The following is a 20184-nucleotide window of genomic DNA, read 5'->3' as shown; positions in this document are numbered from 1 at the left end:
TAGCGCCCAATGCACTCCTGTCCAGTTATGTGCCCTTCCGTGATCTCTGTTCCCCCAGCTATGTGCCCCTCTGTGATCTCTGTGTCCCCCAGCTATGTGCCCTCCTGTGATCTTTGTGCCCCCCATTGGTGATCTCTGTGCCCCCCAGCTATAAGCCCCACCCGGTGATCTATGTGACTCCCTGGCGATGCCTGCCCCCCCAGTGCTGTATTTGCCCCCTCCCACAGTGCTTTATATCCCCCCAGGGCTGTTTGTGCCCCCAAGTAATATGTATATTCCTCAGTGCTGCATTTAACCCAGAAGTACTGTATATCCCCCTGAGTACTGTATATCCCCCAGTGCTGTATTTCCCCCCACTTGTGAGGTATATAGCCTCCTGTGCTGTATATAGCCCCCAGTGATGTATTTGTCCCCACTGGTAATGTATTTTACCCCCAGGTATATATATATACCCCCAGTGCTGTCTGCGCTTTCTAGTGATGTATATAGCCCCTCAGTGATGTCTATTCCCTCAGCCTCCCCAGTGATGAATATGTCCCAGCATATCCTGTGATGTCTAAGCCCCTCCTGTAATTTATATGACCCCAGAGTCTCCTGTAATGCATATACAGGAGTGTCAATGTTTCCTATGTTACGTATGTAATATATAGCAATAGGTGAAAAATAAAATATCACCTTTAATCCGTCAATTAAAATACTAACATATGTCACCCATGTGAAATAAAAGAGCATACAAATGCTCCACTGGCAGGTGGGCCCCGAATAAGGGAAGTAAGAGCCCCACCTAAAAATTAAAGATATAGATGGTCACCTAATGATCAATTTAGGTAGACAAAACATCTAATAGATACAGCAATTGAGAACAATCACTCATAAATGCCATAACCTAATTGCACAAATATGAAAGAGTCATGTAAAATTACAAAAGGTCTCTCAAGACCAAGAAATAGACAATCAGGTGAGGAAATAATAAAAGGAACAGTCTCACCAAGTAGAGTCATGGGTCAGGAGTCACAGAAAATCCTCTGTTCAGTCCAACTGGAGGATAGATAAAGGGAAGACAGTACCCTGCCAAATCCCTAAGGGGCTAACAATAAACTGATCCCCAGACTCCTGCCCTAACAAGGGCAGTCCACAACTAGCCCTAAATTGCACACGCCATTCACTTTCCCTAAGGCAGTGTCCCGACGCATTTCATCCAAGAACAATCTTCAGGAGACTAAGCTTGAAAAGTGCCATAGTGCTATTAATGAGAGGAAAACTTCCACTCCCTATGCTGTCGGCGGGTAGTGGAGGAAAAAGGGCATATATGTAGAAAACCTCATGTGCAATCACACATAGTTGGTAACACCTGTCGCCGCATTTAATTACCTTATATGTCACATATGCTATTCCACATGCGTGGAACATTTTTTGACGGTTCCCCCGACAAGCGCCGTTACCCACGCCATTTCCGGTTGTGGAACGCATGCCAGAAAGAAAAGAGGCGTTACTCAGCCTCTAACACCGCCGGTGCATCCTAAAACGGCGGTCGACTTCCGGTCTAGGGGAATGACGTACGCGTCAGAGGCGTTACTCCGCTTCTGACACTGCTTGTGCACCCTAAGAACACGACCGACTTCCGGTCCAGGGAGGTGACGCGATTCGTCACAGGCAGAGACATGGCTCTGCCTAACAAAACGCTGGCGCCCAAAGTGTGTCACAAAAAGGCGGCCGATTTCCGGTCCGCAAAAGATGACAAAAGGCGGACTAAACCCCGCCTCCCAAAGCGTTGGCGCACCAAGTGCACCCTGACAAGGCGTCCGACTTCCGGTCCGCAAAAAAATGTCAGAAATATGGGCACAAAAGGAGTTCCTCTTACCTCCCCCGGTGACAATTACTGTATGCACATATACTTCCGGTCCATGCAGAAAAAATGCCACGGTGACATCAATCAGATGTATACCCCTGTCAGATAAAAAGCGCCCCACATAAGAAATCGAGTGATCAAAGGGGATGTATAAACTCTCCCCCCCAGCACATGCATTAGTGTTGCGCCACTTAATAGACATAATCAGCCAGTCCATAATAAGACGCACTAAGCAGCGCATCACAGCGCTAATCAATAACTGCTAAGCAGAAAAAAGAAACACCATCATTAAGGGGAATTGTTATTATGTCCCATTTATAGCAGACAAGTACTGGTCAAATACTGCTGAGCAGAAGAGCACCGAAATATCCCTTCATATGCTAAAAATATAATCATTAAGGGCAGTACCAATTAATTTTTATACATACCACTTCTAATAAGAGGGAAAGGGGGAGGGGGGGAAGGGGGGAAGGGGGGGTTTACTCCTTAATTAAGACATATATAAGGACATATAGAAGGCGACACATTTTGATTGCATTTATGTAAACAAAATCCTCACATGAGGTGACAAAAGAAAGGAGATTATAGCATAGTGGTTGTAAGGCTACTGTAGGAAAAGAGGCCAAAGAAAAATTCAAATAAAACACCCAAAATTTATCTGGTCATAAAGGCCTTTGGGTGCAACTGTACCCAGGTAAAAAATCCACCTAGCCTCTCGTTGAAGAAGCAATTGGTCACAGTTGCCCCCCCTTTTTGGTTTAAAGACCCTATCAATGGCCATAAACTTCAAAGATCCAATTTGTCCATTGTGTACACTGTGGATATGTCTCAAAATCGGGGTGTCCCTCTTATGTGACACATCCCCAACATGCTCACCGATCCTCCTCCTAAATTCACGAATAGTCTTACCCACATATTCCAATCCACAGATGCAAGTTGCCTTGTATATAACACCTTTCGTGCCACAATTCATGAAATGTCTGATGTGGTGACTCTTCCCCATTACGTTACTCACAAAGCTCTTGCCCACTCCAATATGTTGACATGCCACACAGTGGCCACATTTATAACAACCCGCGATGTCATTATCCAACCATGTTTTTGAAGTTGGAGTGGAAAAATGACTATGCACGAGTCTATTATTGAGGGACCTGCCTTTCCTATAGGTGATTTGAGGATGATTACTCAAAAAAGGAGAAACATCATTGTCCATCTGTAAAATAGCCCAATGTTATGGAATAATGTTCCTCACAGGGACCGCCCCGTTGTTATAGGTTGTGATAAACCTCAAAGTCTCATTTTCCACACCTTTTTTGCTACTATTAGAGTTCAGCAGCTCAACCCACTCGCAGCCCTTAGCCTTTTGATATGCTTCTTTCAATACATTCCGGGGATAGCCCCTATCAAGAAATCTGTCCCTCAGATCTCTGGCTTGAGTTTCAAAGGTCATGGTATCGGAACAGTTTCTTCGGATCCTAAGGTACTGTCCCTTAGGGATAGCCCTTTTCAGATGCTGTGGGTGGTGGCTGTTCCAATGTAACAGGGAATTGGTCGATGTTGGCTTCCTGTATGTGGAAGTAACCAAATCCCCTTTTTTGGCTTTCTCAATAAGGATGTCAAGAAAGGGCAATTTAGAGGTTTCAATTACTGATGTGAAAAAGAGACCTATGTCATTACAATTCAGCCTATTCACAAAGTCACCAAAATCCTTTTCTGAGTTTTTCCAGACAATGAATATATAATCTATGTATCGTGTCCATAACTCAGGGACACGGCACATAGACGAACCATCCAACTGGTCACCCTCAAACACTACCTTCTCCTCCCACCAGCCAAGGAGGAGATTAGCATAAGCCGGCGCACAGGGGCTCCCCATGGCGGTCCCCCTCAGCTGGTGGTAGAATTTACGGTTAAATGTGAAAAAATTGTGTTAAACAAAAACGGAGGAGCTTCAATACAAAATGATTATGTTCATGGTACTGGCAACCTCTCATGTTCAGAAAGTATTTTACCGCTTCCAGACCATGAACATGGGGTATAGATGAATAAAGGGCCTCAACGTCTATACTTGCCAAGTATGACTGAGGATCAATGGTGAGTCCCTCCAACCGGCGGAGAAGATCCGGTGTATCCTTAACAAAGAATTGAAGAGAAGAGACGAACGGAGACAAAATCCGATCCAAATAAATTCCAGCATTCTGACAAAGACTGCCCACCCCTGAAACAATTGACCTGCCTTTAAGAGGGCTAAGCCCCTTGTGGACCTTTGGCAGGCAATAAAATGTGGCAATGACTGGATGACTAGGAAAAATAAAGTCAAATTCAGTCTTGCTGATGATTTTATCTGATAATCAGTTTATTGTTAGCCCCTAAGGGATTTGGCAGGGTCTTCCCTTCATCTATCCTCCAGTTGGACTGAACAGAGGATTTTCTGTGACTCCTGACCCATGACTCTACTTGGTGAGACTGTTCCTTTTATTATTTCCTCACATGATTGTCTATTTCTTTGTCTTGAGAGAACTTTTGTAATTTTACATGACTCTTTCATATATGTGCAATTAGGTTATGGCATTTTTAAGTGATTTTTCTCAATTGCTGTATCTATTAGATGTTTTGTCTACCTAAATTGATCATTAGGCGACCATCTATATCTTTAATTTTTAGGTGGGGCTCTTACTTCCCTTATTCGGGGCCCACCTGCCTGTGGAGCATTTGTATGCTCTTTTATTTCACATGGGTGACATATGTTAGTATTTTAATTGACGGATTAAAGGTTATGTTTTATTTTCCACCTATTGCTTTATATTATATATTTATTTTTTTGGGTGAGATTTATGCCAATTTCCAACAGAAATTGTCTTATGCTTTATTATTATTTCGATTTGTATAAAGAGATATGGCAGGTTTTTTATCTGTAGGTTTAAATACTGACAATTGGCTTGCAGAGGCTAAGGAAGTTTTCTCTGAGAACACATTCACACAAAAGAAATATCTGCCTACATTTAATGTGGCCTTTAAAGAACTTCAACAAGTTTATAGGGACCAGATTACTTCTTGGTGGGAAGTCCAAAGTTTGGAAAACTACCTCAAGGCCAAAATTGTCCCACAGGGTTTGAGAATTAATTTAACAGTGGGTAACAGACATAAAAACCCAGCTTTTATACATAAGTGGGAACGGGAGGCTACTGAGAGTTCCTTACGTTTCATGCAGCTTCTATTAGATGAGGAGAAGGTGACCCTTAACCTTTTGAATGAGAAATTAAAGGAGCATATTGAAATCACCAAAAAATTTTCTCTTGAAAGTGCCTTAGGAGTTAAAGAAGTTAAACTCCTACCACATATTGAGCATTTTCAGTTCCACCTCAAAGAGAGAAAACATATACAGTAGTTGTGTGACGTTAAAGACTTCAAAGACAGCAAGGCATATTTGGTAGAGATGAGCGACTTTGCCTTTATTCGGGTCGAGTCGGGTTTCATGAAACCCATCTTTCGCAAAAGTCGGGTCGAACAAAATCGGCCGATTTTTGTGAAAAGTCGAAGGCCGACTGAAACACGAAACCCAATGCAAGTCAATGGGGAAGAAAAGTCGGCAGTGAGTGGAGGACAGTAAACACACCTACAGTGCCCTTTTGAATGCCAAAAACATCAATTCTTGTTACTGAAGCATTTCAACCTTAATTTACTTCATAATACTAGTTACGCACTGAAAAATGGGGGTTATTTGGCTAAATTTGTGGGGGGGGTAGGGCTGGCTCCAGGTTTTTATGTGCCCTGGGCCAAAGAGCGCCCTTTTAACACATAGCACAACTCATCATGCTCCGATACAGCAGAGAAATAGCAGTATAGTACAATGAAAAATACTTCACTTCTTACATCTCATGACTGATATCCATTTTAAATTCTCCAATAGCTCCAAAAACGGACAGTATATTACTCCATACAGTATCATGGCCACCACATAGTGCACTATACAGAGTAATGAGGCCCATCTATTTCTCCATACAGAACCATTGGTCCCATATAATGTTTGAAACAGTATATGATGAGCTCCACATAATGCTACAGTATATGTTGGTCCCCATGGTTGAAGCTGCACTGTCTTATGGGCCCAAATAATGCTCCTTATATAATGCGCCCCATGTCTAATGCTCTAGTGTATAATGGGCCCAGTAAATGCTGCTCCAGTGTCTGATGTCCACCTTTGGAATGCTCCAGTGTATGGTGGGCCCCATATATCATTCTCCAGAGTATAGTGCTCCCCAAAATTTGCTGTCCCAACATTGAAAATAATTAAATAAGTCTCCTCGCTAGGGAATCCCTGTACTAGTCTTGGCGTACAGACATGATGTCATTGCGCTCTCTGATCAGAATATCACTGTCAGGAAACGCGGAAGACGTCATGGCGGTGGAGCAGGGAGAGGTAAGTATTTCAACTTTGCAAGTGCTGTGATCCTGAGCAAGCAGGGGGGGCCCACTTGTTGGCGACGGCACTGGCACAGGGCCCCTCATAGTACGGCAATGTGTCTGATGGCGGGTGGGCCGAACCTGCACTTTCATATACACCTTCCTCTTTGTCACCGTGTAAGGTGGTACAGTATATGGGAAGGGTAACCTGAGCTTCATCAGGGTCAGATTCTGGCTGTGTAGAGTGCGAGGGGAATGTAGTCGTCCGGGTCAATGTACCAGCAGAATCATCTAGCAGTGGCTGGGCATCAATGCACTTGTGGCGCCCCCAGGAGTATGGTCGCCACAGTGGCATTACCTTCCTCCTAGGGAGTGTGATGTCATGCTTGGGAGCAATGAAGGATCTTTCTAGCAGTTAAACCAACACACAACACATTTCCCATTCCAGGCCAGCAGGGAGACCTCTGAACCTGACTGCTGAGGAGCTGCTCTCTGTGGTCGGGAGGAGGTAAATTGGGGCAGTCTGTGAAGGGAAGGGGAAGTTTGTGGACGTGAGAAGGGGAGCTGGAGGATGAGCAGAGTTAAGGCTCACTCCTAGCTGGAGCGCATGGTCCGGATTCCGGTCTCCGAGTTTGTAGGGACACTGACGTTCCTGCAGCCGAAACCGGAGGAAGTAGCAGTTGCAAATGCTCTGTACCCAACTAAGGCTCGGAGGCCCCAGCAGCGATGTGTGGGAGCCAGAAGGAAAAGGCTACGAGAAAGTTCCAAAAGAGAGTCAACAGAGGGAACTTCATTGAACTCAGCACTGCGAGTACCTCAGATAAGTGCTAGAACGGAGGCCACACTACCTATCTGCAGAGAGAGAATTCCAAATTGGCTTCCAGGCTGACCAACTCCTTCTCCATCTGTACTCTGGGTCCTGGACGGCACTTACCAAGTACAGGTAAAGGAACTGCACAACTGTGTCTGTCATCTTTCTCCTGCGCCTGGCACACGGCTCTGCTACATCCTGCACTGCACACCATCTACCAACTCTTTCATCTGCCCTGCGACTATGGCCCTACCTGTGCAGGGCTTCTACATCTTAGCTGCACCACAACATCTGTCCCAGAGAAGCGACACTGCAGCGCTGGTCAATCTAATCAGAAACCACAGGTGGCGTCACGTATAATTCACCTATAAACATAATTCACCCCTTTGCATGGACGCCCAGGGCCACGGAACGGGTCACCACCACCGTGACACATCCCTGAGAGACACCGGCCCGGTACCGATTAACCCCACTGCCCTGGCTGGCCACCCACACTCCATGTCAGATTCATCTTGGAAAGGGGAATTCACGATTTGACTTGATAACCCAGGCATGGTATGATAGAAAGAGCTACATGGACTAATGTAAAGTGTGGCCTGCTGCCTCAGTTTGGGTGGGGGTGCAGGACACAAGGAAAGGGGTGCTTCCTGACCAGGAGCCAGCACTTGATGACTCAGTGCTTGCATTTTTTGAAACTTCAGAAGAGGAGGGCATATTTGCTGGAGTCTGTTTCGGCAATGTAAGCCAAAACCAGTTCCTCATGCTCCGGCTTTAAAAGCGGTTAACCTACTCCCAGAAAAGGTAGCCTTTCAGGCGTTTCGGAGCCAGATCATGATTCAGGCTCAACACCTCCTGTCTTAGCTGCTATTGTGCTTTTGCCACTACCAGCAGATGCGCCACCACCATCAGCACCAGCTGGCCCCCCGATGCCCACGTCCGCGGCCTCTTCCACCAAACTTCAAAATTTAGCACAAAATAGACACAAAATAACATCAGATATATGGCACTGTATCAGAAGCGTACAGCTCTATTCAGTCAAAGGATAGTTGTCAATCTCCATATATATTCCATCAGTCACACAGAGATGCTCACAGGCTCAGTATGGATTAGACAAGAATATAAAAAGTAGACAAAGTGTACAGTATCATCAGATAGCAGGAATATATAGCATGGTTTAAACATTCACAATGTACGTCTATATATCAGGAGTAGTGTTGAGCCACCCTGCTAGTGTTTTGGTTCGTCGCACAGGAGGCAAGTTCGTCGAATGTTCATTTAACCACATTGAAAACAATGGCAGGCAAACACAAACACATACTAACACATAGAAAACAATTACAAAACACCTTAAAAGGTGTCTCAAAGCCGAAAAAATGCTCAGAAGACAAATATGAACATATGGAAAAGGGCAACTACATTTAGAAAAGAGGTGGAGGAGTAAAAGGAGGAGGTGGAGGAGACACAGATATAGGCTTGTCATTCCCTTATGAAGTCAAGAAAGGCTGGAATAAAAATGTAAAATACCAACCAAAAAAAACATATACCGTTGGACTTCCCACCAATAAATTATGCCAACTGGCGATCGGGCGGCGTTATTCCCACGAACCTACAAACAGTGTCCATGATGGCAAAGTTTTTGCTTTCCGGGGGCAGTATGATTGCAAAGCTGAACCTTAAAGGAATATCCAAAAGGGCACCACCAGGAGTGGAGCCTGCGGCTTAATTTGACTCCACCCGAGAAACCACAACCATGCCACCTTAAGAAAAGATGCACATATTGAAAGTTTTGTCGATTCTGTGTGTGGTGTGATATGTCCATTTGTAGTTGTGCTAGCGATTTGTGAGCTTTATTTCGTTAACGAACGAGACTCCGGCATGCCCCCGCGGTACGCTTCAAACTTACTAGAGGGATACGCGAGGCTCTGGCACGTGAGATCGAGCAATAACAGGTCTATCATGGCCTTACATGTCCAGGGCTGCATGCGTGCTACACTGCAAGACCAGCTTTTGTCGCTTACAGGTGCAGATAACCCACTGAACACCGTTAGTGATGGGGATCTGTGATTCCAATTATTCCCCGCGAACGATGATTTCCCAGTAAGTGCAGGTCAACCGCAATTCCTGAATTAGGCCTAACCGTCATTCCTGAGAAAATGCAAAAAATTACGTGTCCAAAGCACTGGTGCTGTAGGTTGCTTAACAGCTCGGCAGCCATTCTCAGGCCCAGTATGGATTCGACAAAATTCTAGAAAGTTGAGAAAGGGTACAGTTTCACCGGATAACACATATATATGTAGCATAGTTTGCACATTAAAAACCTATGTCTATATATCAGGAGGCAGGCTCAGACGGTCTCAGGCCCAGTATGGATTAGACGGGATTGGACAAAGGTGAGAAAGGGTACCGTATCACTGGATAACAGGTATGTATACCATAGTTTACACATTAAAAACCTATATCTATAGATCAGGAGACAGGCTCAGACGGTCTCAGGCCCAGTATGGATTAGACGTGATTGGACAAAGGTGACTAAGGTTACCAACGTATCACTGGATAACAGGTATGTATAGCATAGTTAACACAAAAATATATGTCTATAGATCAGGAGGCAGACTCAGACGTTCTCAGGTCCAGTATGGATTTGACCAGATTGTACAAAGTTGAGAAAGGGTACATTATCACTGGATAGCAGGTATATATAGCATAGTTTAATCATTTAAAATCTCCATGTTCTCAGTATGTATTAGACAACAATCTAAAAAGTCGAAAAAAGGAAATGTATTTGAAGCGTACACCAGTATACACTATTGGTGGCATTTTTTAATCTTCATATATATTTCTGTCTCCGTAAGACAGTCCAGACTCTCCGCAATAGGAAATGAGATGCATACAATTACTGACATAAAGTCTAGTGATTGCAGAAATCTAGGAATTACTATTCACGGGAAAAACTTCTGTCACAATTCTCAGAGGCAATGCTGACCCTCAATTAATTAGTGTGTGGAGACAGCAAAAACCTTTTTTTGTGAAGAAAGTGTTGCTGTATCGCAGTACCGTTGATCCCATCGCCGTTACTCATATCCATCCAAGTTTGATCACAGGGAGAGATGTAAACATGGTGCTCACTGCCTATCATGATCTGTCACGTAATTTTGGAGTGCAAAACACAGAAGCCACAGGCCGTAGGCGATTCAATTGGATTGGCATGAGTGGACACATTTAAAAATGTGCGCTGAAATGTCACATGTCTGTGGGTAGGAAAACTGTGAAAGCTGATGAGAAACCACCACTGCATCTCATTGTGAGTTGACGTCCATAAGAAATGGAAGCCATTGATCATCTGAAGCTAGAGCCCGGTCAGCGGGACAGGGCATAGCTACGTCTTAACCATCATCTTCTATCAGTTCACCAAATTTGCAGTGGCAGTCCCAGTGAAGGATTTGACAGCCCAGACTACACAGCGGAGGAGCAGGGTGAGGTTAACATTGCAAATGCTGGGGCCCTGCCCAAGCAAGGGGGGCCCACTCATGGGCGGCGGTACTGGCACTGGGCCCCTCATAGTACAGCGGTGTGTCTGACGGCGGGTGTGCAACCCACCGTCAGAGACACTTGATTGCACTATGAGGGACCCTGTGCCAGTGCCCATGCCCAAGAGTCAGCCCACCCACCTGTCCAGGGCAACGGCACTCGCACGGTTGCATGCGCTAGGTGGTGACCCCGGCCATGGGGGAAGGAGGCAGCCCAGTTAGGGAGGTTTACAAAATGGCATATGTTGATGTGGGACATTCACCTGCTGCTAAAGGCGAAATTGGTCAAGTCCCAGGAAGAGGAGGACCAAAGAAAGCCATTTTTCTGGCAACCTATGTGTCATCAGGGTAAGGTGTGACAAAATCCTTGGAAACCCATGCATGGTTCATTTTAATGAAGGCTAGATCATCCACATTTTGGGTCGAGAGACGGATCCTTTTTTCTGTCAGGATTGATCCAGCAGTACTGAAGACTCTTTCCGATAGCACACTTGCAGCTGGGCAAGCGAGCTCCTGTAAGGCATATTGTGCCAATTCAGGCCAGGTGTCCAGTTTAGCGGCCCATTAGTCAAATGGGAATGACCTGTGAGGGAGAACATCGATATGGGAGGAAAAGTAGTTTGTAACCATAGTTGACAAGTGCTGTCTCCTGTCACTTTCAATCGATGCAATATTACCAGTCGTGTGAGCGGGACTTGAAAAATCAGTCCACAACATGGTGTGATAAAACACTCCAGGATCGCCTTTGCTGGGGTCAAAGGTCACGTGCATTCAGCATGAAACTCAGGTGCAGAGCTGGGATTCGGGTGTAACTGACACTGGGTCAGGTTTATTAACGATGAAAGCAATGCAAAAGGAAATAAAACATAAAACAAATCCTTGCCTGTCCGGCACTAACTAAACAATGGACAACCTAACTACCAACTGGCGGGCTTCTCCCGTCCAGCCAAACCACAGTTGCAGTGGGCACTGCTTCCACTCACGTGTCTCTCACACAGACAGGCTCTCTGTGTTCCCAGGCTGAGACACTCACACAACCACCTTGCATCCTTTTATATCCACCTCCCATTATTCATTAGCAAGCAGGTGTGATACTGACCAGACTAGGCCACATAGGTCAGTCTGTCTGGATCTTTGAATGGGAATCCCCTCGGGTAACAAAAATTAAGGTTTGTTTTATTTTTTTTTTATTTTATTTTAAGTTTTTTAATTTTTGTTTCTTTTGTTTCTTGGCTTTAATGGCTTTAATGTAGTTTGTATTGTTTGTGGTTGTATATTTGTATTTGTTTATCTGTCTAAAAATACTAACCATCCTAACATTCTAATTTTGTGTGCTTGATTGTATTGCCAGTACAAGACCGGGCAACAGATCAGAAGTGCTGCTAAAAATTTTCTTATGAATGATCTTAAATCTTGAAAGGTGTGTGAGTTGAATGGGTGTTATATGTAGAAGGCAGAACTGAAAATAGAAAGTAATGTTGTGTTATACATGTTCCACCCTTCTCACTTTGATTGCTATTCTGGTTTTTCTTTGGTTGGTGGATTATGTTATTATGTGTTTTTGTTGCTCTGCTAGTTGCTAAGTAGTAGAAAGAATAAGCTAAGTAGTAAAAGGATAAGAATTGGTTGATAAATGTCCTGTGATCAGTGTGTTCAAAGTATAGTTATAAAGAGTTTGCAGACAGATGCGACCCCACGTTACTGGAAGACTGAGGGGAAAATCACGGGAGGAGTTGGCTGGTGGGCTGCCATAACCTGGCTTGGATCTGTGAGAGTGTATATTTTGACTATAAATATTCATTTTAGAGTGCCTCGAGATACCCCGGTCAATTGTGAGATAGCAGAGATATTGCGAAGATTTGGAAGTACAGGAGCCAGTTACTGTCCGGTGGCTTTGAGACACTTTGAGATGAATACTAGTTTGTGAAGTGTACGTGTTACTTGTACATGCCGTGTGGAAGTTGTTTGTGCTCAGTTACGATTTGTCAAAAAAAAGGGTGAGAAGATTAAGGTCTGATTGGTTTTTGGAAAGAGCAATTTAACGCCAGTTGTTCCTCATCAGTACAGAAGAGCAAATAAATTGTACCGAGTATTTTATTTTGATCTCTCTGAAATAGACTCAGGAATAGATTTGACATGCTCAGAGTCTAGTGAAAACTCAGGATCTGATTCTGATGTATAAGGAATATGTAGGGCTTGCTTTTGGAATAATATTATTTGTAGCAACTTATAGTTACCTGTTCTACAAGGTGTGTAGTAGAATCAGGGCAGAACAGAAAGTACAAGTTCAGCTTGTTACTTTAGAAGCAGAGACTGCTGGACATCATAATCGACCAGTGGGATCCTGCTAGATATCGGAACTGAAGATAGGAGTAGCTGACCGTGACGGTTTCCGATATAGACAGTCAGAACTGAAGATAGGAATAGCCGACCTTGACAGTTTCTGAAACAGACAGACAGAGCTGAAGATAGGAGGTGGCTGACCTTGACAGCTTCTGATTCAGATAGCTTTTTGCTATGGGCACTAAGTTTACCAGGCCAGGACGAAACACAGAATCCATTTTTAATACACCTCTTTTTCCAATAAAGAAGAAGCAGACTGTGGCAGGGCAACCTGCGGTGTACCGGATGGTACATGATTTAAGGGAAATTAACAAACTAATGATAGTGGACATACCTATTGTGCCAAATCCTCATACCTTGTTGAATCAGATTCCAAGTAATGCAAAATGTTTTACTGTTATTGATCCCAGCAATGCCTTTTTCTCGGTGCCAATTGATGAAGAAAGCCAAATGCTGTTTGCTTTTACACATGCTGGCAAGCAGTACTGTTGGACACGATTGCCTCAAGGGGGAGCTACTTCCCCTTCTGTATTTTCCGAGGCAATGGCAGGAATCCTTCTTTCCTGGCACCCTGAAAGGGAAGATGTGCAGTTGATACAGTACGTGGATGACTTACTTCTTTGTACCCCAGATAGGCAAGTGTGTCTAAAGGAAACTGCTTCATTACTGATATTCTTGTATCATGAAGGATGCAAGGTGTCAAAAGACAAATTACAGATAGCGAAGGAAAAGGTCATTTTCTTGGGACATTGCATTTCATTTCAATTAAAACATATAACATTACAGAGGAAAAAGGCCATAAGCCAAGCCATTGAGCCTACCTCAAATACTGCACTGAGAACATTTTGGGGATTGATTGGTTACTGCAGAGAATGGATTCCTGCTGCATCGCAAATGATGCCGCCTCTCTTTGACGTGTTATCCGCATGTAATAAAGGGCAGCCATACCAGCTGACCTCGGAAGCCAAAGAGGGGTTCCAAAACCTGAAGGAAGCCATTGTCTCTGCACCGGCCCTAGGAATCCCAAACTATGCCCTGCCTTTCCGTTTGTACTGTCATGAATCAGGGGGACATGCTAAAGGGGTGCTTACACAACAACATGGAGGGAAGCATCGCCCCCTAGGATACTATTCAGCCAAACTTGACACAGTAGCACAGGGAGCACCAACATGCATCAGAGCAGTCGCAGCTTGTGCAATGCTGAAGGAAAAAGTTGCAGACTTGGTGCTAGACAATCCCTTGGAAATTCTGGTACCACACTCTGTGCAGGAGCTACTGCTCCAGGCAAGGACAAAACATTTGTCCATGAATAGGTTAACAAAGTATGAAGTGGCTCTGCTTACACCCCTGAATGTAACTATAAGAAGGTGTACAGTTCTGAACCCCGCTACTTTGCTGCCAGACACTGATGATTCAGAAATAATTGAAGCTCAGCATGACTGCTTTGAGCTTATGGAGGCGGAAACACAACCACCTGCCAATGTGCAAGAGACACCAATTTCTAATGCAGACTTAGAGTTGTATGTAGACGGATCACGGTATTATCAAAATGGTGTACCTCATACAGGATATGCAATTGTAGATCAGCATGAGGTGGTGAAGAGTGAAGCACTGCCAGCCGAAATGTCTGCACAGGAGGCTGAATTGAAAGCGCTCGCTCAGGCGTGTGTAATCGCTGAACATTTGACAGCAAATATCTTCACAGATAGCCGCTATGCATTTGGCATATGCCATGATTATGGTCCCATATGGAAGAGCAGAAAGTTTGTTGGTTCCTCTGGTAAGCCCATTAAAAATGCAGAATTGGTGGCCCAGCTCCTTAGAGCATTGGAGCTGCCTAAGAAAGTTGCTGTAGTAAAAGTGCAAGCTCACACAAAGGAGCGCACTAAGGAAGCTGAAGGTAATAACCGAGCTGATATTGCAGCCAAGGCTGCTGCTTTATTCCCTCTTCCCGCAGGAACATACACTGTACAGGTGTCGGGGGAGGTGGGTCTACAATTACTTCAGAACCTGCAAGATCAGGCCTCTGCACCAGAAAAGGAGGGATGGCAAAGGCACTCAGGTGCGAAGGAAGAAGATGGATTGTGGAGAGCGGATGATAGGTATTGTTTGCCCAGGGCATTGTACCCTATGGTGTGCTCCCTCTCCCACGGAATAACCCATCAATCCAAGGATGGAATGGTAAGTCAGGTAAAAGCAAGTTGGGTCGCACCAGGGTTCCATTATGCTGCTGCAAAATTCGTACAGGGATGTGTAATCTGCGCATGCCACAATGTGGGAAAAACAGTAAAGGTGCCACTAAAGTGCACCCCGAGGCCATTGTACCCTTTTCAGCGACTGCAGATTGATTTCATTCAGCTTCCAAGGGTAGGCAACTATGAATATGTGCTGGTATGTGTGGATCTTTTCTCAAATTGGCCAGAAGCATGGCCCTGTGCTCATGCAAATGCACGTACTGTGGTTAAAAAGTTAATCTCAGAAGTTGTTTGCAGATTTGGAGTACCAGAGGTAATCGAAAGTGACCGAGGTAGTCACTTTACTTCACAGGTGTGCCAAAGAATCACTCGAGCCTTAGGGATGGAACAATCTTTTCATACTCCCTATCACCCTCAGAGTAGTGGCAGGGTGGAAAGGTTAAATGGTACACTGAAATTGAAAATTCAAAAGGCAATGGCAGAGACAGGTAAACCATGGACTGAGTGTCTTCCCATTGCATTGTACACTGCTAGGGTAACTCCCAACCGAAAGACAAGTTTAAGTCCATATGAAGTGTTGTTTGGGAGCCCTCCCAAGACAGGATTGTACTTTCCCCAGCAGATGCAGGCCTCTCATTCAAATATGACGGCCTATGTAGGCGCGTTACAACAGGTGTTACAGCAAATTCATGCGCGTGTTTTCAGTTCCCTTCCAGATCCGTCCTCCTTATCAGGCTCACATGATCTTAAGCCTGGAGATTGGGTGGTGACGCGAAAGCATCTAAGGAAAAGTCTGGATCCTCGCTTTGAAGGACCCTACCAGGTCCAGCTGACCACGCCTACATCTGTTAAGCTGGAGGGAAAAACCACCTGGATTCACGCTTCTCACTGCAAAAAGTTCCACAGAAACTAAGAAGGATGGAATTTGGGCAGTACTATCCATTCTTGCTCCTCACTGTGATGTCGTCTATGCAATGTAAAAAAGATAATGATGTTTTTGAACCATGGGATAGTGATGTATCAAAACAGTGGGCTAATAAATTTGTCCAGTACCATAGCTATATTGCTCAGGTCCGAAATTTATCCAATTGTTGGATTTGTTCACATGCCCCCATTGCTGCAAAAACTATGCCATATTTCGTAACTCCACTAACAGAGGAGGAGCTGTTCAGGGGAGGGTGTTGGGAAATGCGGGCCCTTAATCTGGCTGAACAACAGAGTCAGACTTCTGCTGCCTTGCCTATTACAGGTTGGACAAAGCAGCCATGGTTTCAAATAAATCTCACTAGGAGGCAGGAACCTGTAGATAAACGACCGATCAATCTATTCGAATTTAAGGAATATGATGGAAACTGGGGAAATAAGGCTACTGATAAAAATTATATAGGGAAAGTGCCCGATCAGGAGCTAAAACTTAGCTTTGCAGTAAAAACTCCCTTTTCTCTGGGAGATAAACAAATTTGCAGTGACCAGGTGTGTTTGGAACGATTCCTACATGATACAAATTGGACAAGGAATCATTCATTACTTTATGGCAATACAACACAGTGCACTGCAAGAGAGGCGGTTCATGTAGATGAAGAAACCAGAGAAGGTCAGTATGGAGATGGAGCAGCTGAGATGTCTATAAGCCTCAATACAGAACCGGAATGCCAACCATTACGATATTATAGGGCAGTTACTACAGATTTAGATGATTCTTGGTGCCTTTATACTGACACTACCCGGTTGGTTTCAATAGCGATAGCTTTCCTTAATGAATTTCAGTTTGAATTACCAAAAGGAGTTTATGTAGTCTGTGGAAGTAATGCATATAGATGGATTCCAAAAGGAGCTGAAGGTGCATGTACACTAGCTAAATTAGAGCCAGCCACCTGGGTATGGAATGAGAATGACTTTCCTTATAAAAATGTTCCTGGTCACATGATAGCGAAACGTAGTGCACCCTCACCCCAGCCACCTAAGCATCTAATGCATACCCCATGGTACCTTAAGACAGGGATGGTTCTTACTGGTCCTTTGGGAGTTATGTTCGGAACTTTAAGAAATGCACAGATGATAGAAGAATTGGGTGATATTTTTGATAATGTGACAGAGTATCTATTTGATGCCATTAATGTAGAATCTGCTTATATGAGACAGCTCATAGTTATAACTAATCAACATTCTATGGTGCTTGACTATCTTACGGCATCTCAAGGGGGATTCTGTCAGGTAGTAGGACCCGCATGCTGTCACTATATCGATCCATCTGGATTGATGAGAGTTACTCATGATATAGAACAAGCCAGGCTGATAAAGGAAGGAATACGAAAGGTCAATGCCTTAGAAGATTTGCCCTTTCCTGAATGGCTCGCATGGTTAAATCCTTTAAATCTGTTTAAGGGGATAGGTGGATGGATATCAGGAATAATTCATTTTTTTAATTCAAGCAGTTTTTGTGATATTGGTTATTGCTGTAATGATAAGACTATTTGTTTTGCTCATAAAGAAAATTCTTGGTTCTAATTGTAAATGTTTTCCAGGTAAAGGTAGTGCCAAAATTGAGGCCAATTCAGGAATCAATCAGACAAAAGTGATGACAACCTTTATAACCACTGTTCAGCGTAAATGTATATTCTGCAACAAGCAAACGTCAGTGGACCTGGCTGATTGTATGCATTGTGGAAAACCACTGGTTTGAACAAAGATAAAGAGAAGAAATTCAGGAAGAACTACAACGATGAAGATTACATGCATTATGGACTTTAAATGATTAAATGATTAACTGGTGGAGAATGCGGGCGAGATATACCTGCCCTCATCCACTATTCCCACATGATTCTCACAATGGTCATGAAACCCCTGTCTCCAACGCCACTTCTGATGTGTGCACCACCAACACCTCTTCCAAGCTGCCCCCGGCCCCTACGGCTCGCGTGAGAACCATCACCGCTGCTGTGTGCTGGGAATGCCTCAACCAACCGGTTTACCAGAGTTGCTTGTTTGTTAGCCAATATTAGGTCAAGGTTCTCCTGTGGCATGATGTTTTGGAATTTGCCTTTATAGCGTGGATCCAGGATGCTGGCCAACCAGTAGTCGTCATCGTTCATGATTTTGGCAATGCGGGGGTCACTTTTTAGGATCTGCAAGGCATAATCTGACCTGTGGGCCAATGTTCCCGGTGTCAATGATGCACTGCGAGTGCTGGGTGGAGGAGCACTTTCTGGCAAATCCACATCCCTCCAGTCACGCACAAACCCTGTACCAGACCTTGCCACGCCAACATTTTCTCTTGCCCCACGAGAAGCATCCTCCTCCCCTAAATAATCATCCCCATCATCATCCTCCTCCTCTTCCTCTTCTTCCTCCACCTCTTCCAGGATAGTTCCCGGAGCAGACAATGGCTGACTGTCATCAAGGCTTCCCTCCTCCTCTTCCTCATCATCCTCGGCTGCAGACGCCTGCTCCTTAATGTGCGTCAAAGTTCGCATGAGCAGACGCATAAGTAGGATGCTCATGCTTATGATGGCGTCGTCTGCGCTTACCAGCTGTGTGCATTCCTCAAAACACTGAAGGACTTTACAGAGGTCTTTCAGCTTCGACCACTGCACACCTGTCAACTCCATGTCTGCCCTCAAAGTGCCTGCCAGTGTTTCCTCCCACAAATGCATTACGGCCTGCCTCTGTTCGCACAGTCGCTCAACCATGTGCAGGGTGGAGTTCCACCTTGTTGCAACGTCGATAATTAGACGGTGCTTGGGAAGGTGGAGCAATCGCTGCAGCTTCTGCATACGACTGGAGTGTACCGGCGACCGGTGGATGTGCGAGCACAGTCTTCGGACCTTCTGGAGCAGGGCTGTTAACTCCGGATAATTATTGAGGAAGCACTGCACCACCAGGTTCAAGGTGTGAGCCAAGCAAGGCATGAATCCAGGTCGGTTAAATTAATCTTTGTTTATCATGACTCAGATTTACTTTATATTATCAGTATTATTTAGATTTACTTTTTGATTATGCACTTTATGGATCTACTTACAATTAGAATATGGTGACACTTGGTCTATTATTAGCATAATATGTTAGCAATAGTTTGCACATGAGCACTGGAATTTTATTATATGTGGTTATATTAATTATTTTCAAATTATTGGAGATATCATATGGCCTGGTCATGGTTACTATACTTTGATAGTGTATGCTGACCTGTTTCCTCTAATATGCTTTTTTTTAAAAAACTGTTTTTAAATAAATCCTTGTTGCTGTGTTTAATTAATAAAAATTGTTTAATTGAACAACATTTTGGTAAATTTTGGTTTTTAAGTAGTCTATTTTTGGTATATGAAGCAAGGTATGTGTCTGAGGTTTGAAAGGGCTATGGCTGCCACAAAATTCCGGCCGTTATCACTAACTACCTTGCCTGCCTCAAGATGTAGACTGCCCAGCCATGACTCAGTTTGTCGCTGAAAGTAGTCGGCCAGTACCTCCGCGGTGTGTCTGTCGCCCAAACATATCATCTTCAACACAGCCTGCTGAAGTTTTCCACTAGCTAATTGATAGGGGGACACCTCGTGTGCAACACTGGCAGCTGCGGATGGAGTGCTCGTGTGACTGCGTTCTGTGGACGAGCTTTCGCTTCTGGAGGAGGAGGAGGAGTGTCGAACGCCTACAGCCAACTGTTTCCTATACCGTGGGCTAGGCAGCACTGTCCCACCACCGCTGTCCCCTGTGGACCCTGCATCCACCACATTAACCCAGTGCGCAGTGATGGACACGTAACGGCCCTGGCCATGCCTACTGGACCATGCATCAGTTGTGAGGTGCACCTTTCCACTCACTGATTGCTTGAGTGCATGTACAATGCGGTCTTTCACATGAAGGTGGAGGGCTGGGATGGCTTTGCGAGAAAAGAATTGGCAACTGGGTAGGTCATAGCGTGGTATTGCGTAGGCCATGAGTTCGCGGAAAGCTGCGCTTTCAACCAACCGATAGGGCATCTGTTGTGAGTTCATTTTCTGGTCTACCAGTTGTGAGTTCTCCTTCCAGGCTCCCTCTGGTGGTAACAGGAGGTAGTGA

General features: G+C 44.6%; 1 protein-coding gene across 1 annotated transcript in view; it reads right to left on the bottom strand.

The window, feature by feature from the left end:
* LOC141049899 (extracellular calcium-sensing receptor-like) overlaps window positions 1–20184 on the bottom strand; it is a 57417-nt gene that overhangs the window by 1410 nt on the left and 35823 nt on the right. The gene's annotated exons all lie outside the window — the stretch shown is intronic.

The sequence above is a fragment of the Dendrobates tinctorius genome, unplaced genomic scaffold (assembly GCF_039654945.1).
Source record: "Dendrobates tinctorius isolate UK_male_01 unplaced genomic scaffold, ASM3965494v1 ptg000151l, whole genome shotgun sequence".
In the NCBI taxonomy this organism is placed as follows: domain Eukaryota; kingdom Metazoa; phylum Chordata; class Amphibia; order Anura; family Dendrobatidae; genus Dendrobates; species Dendrobates tinctorius.
The sequence above is the reverse complement of the archived record's forward strand: the minus strand, read 5'-3'. Positions and strand labels throughout refer to the sequence as shown.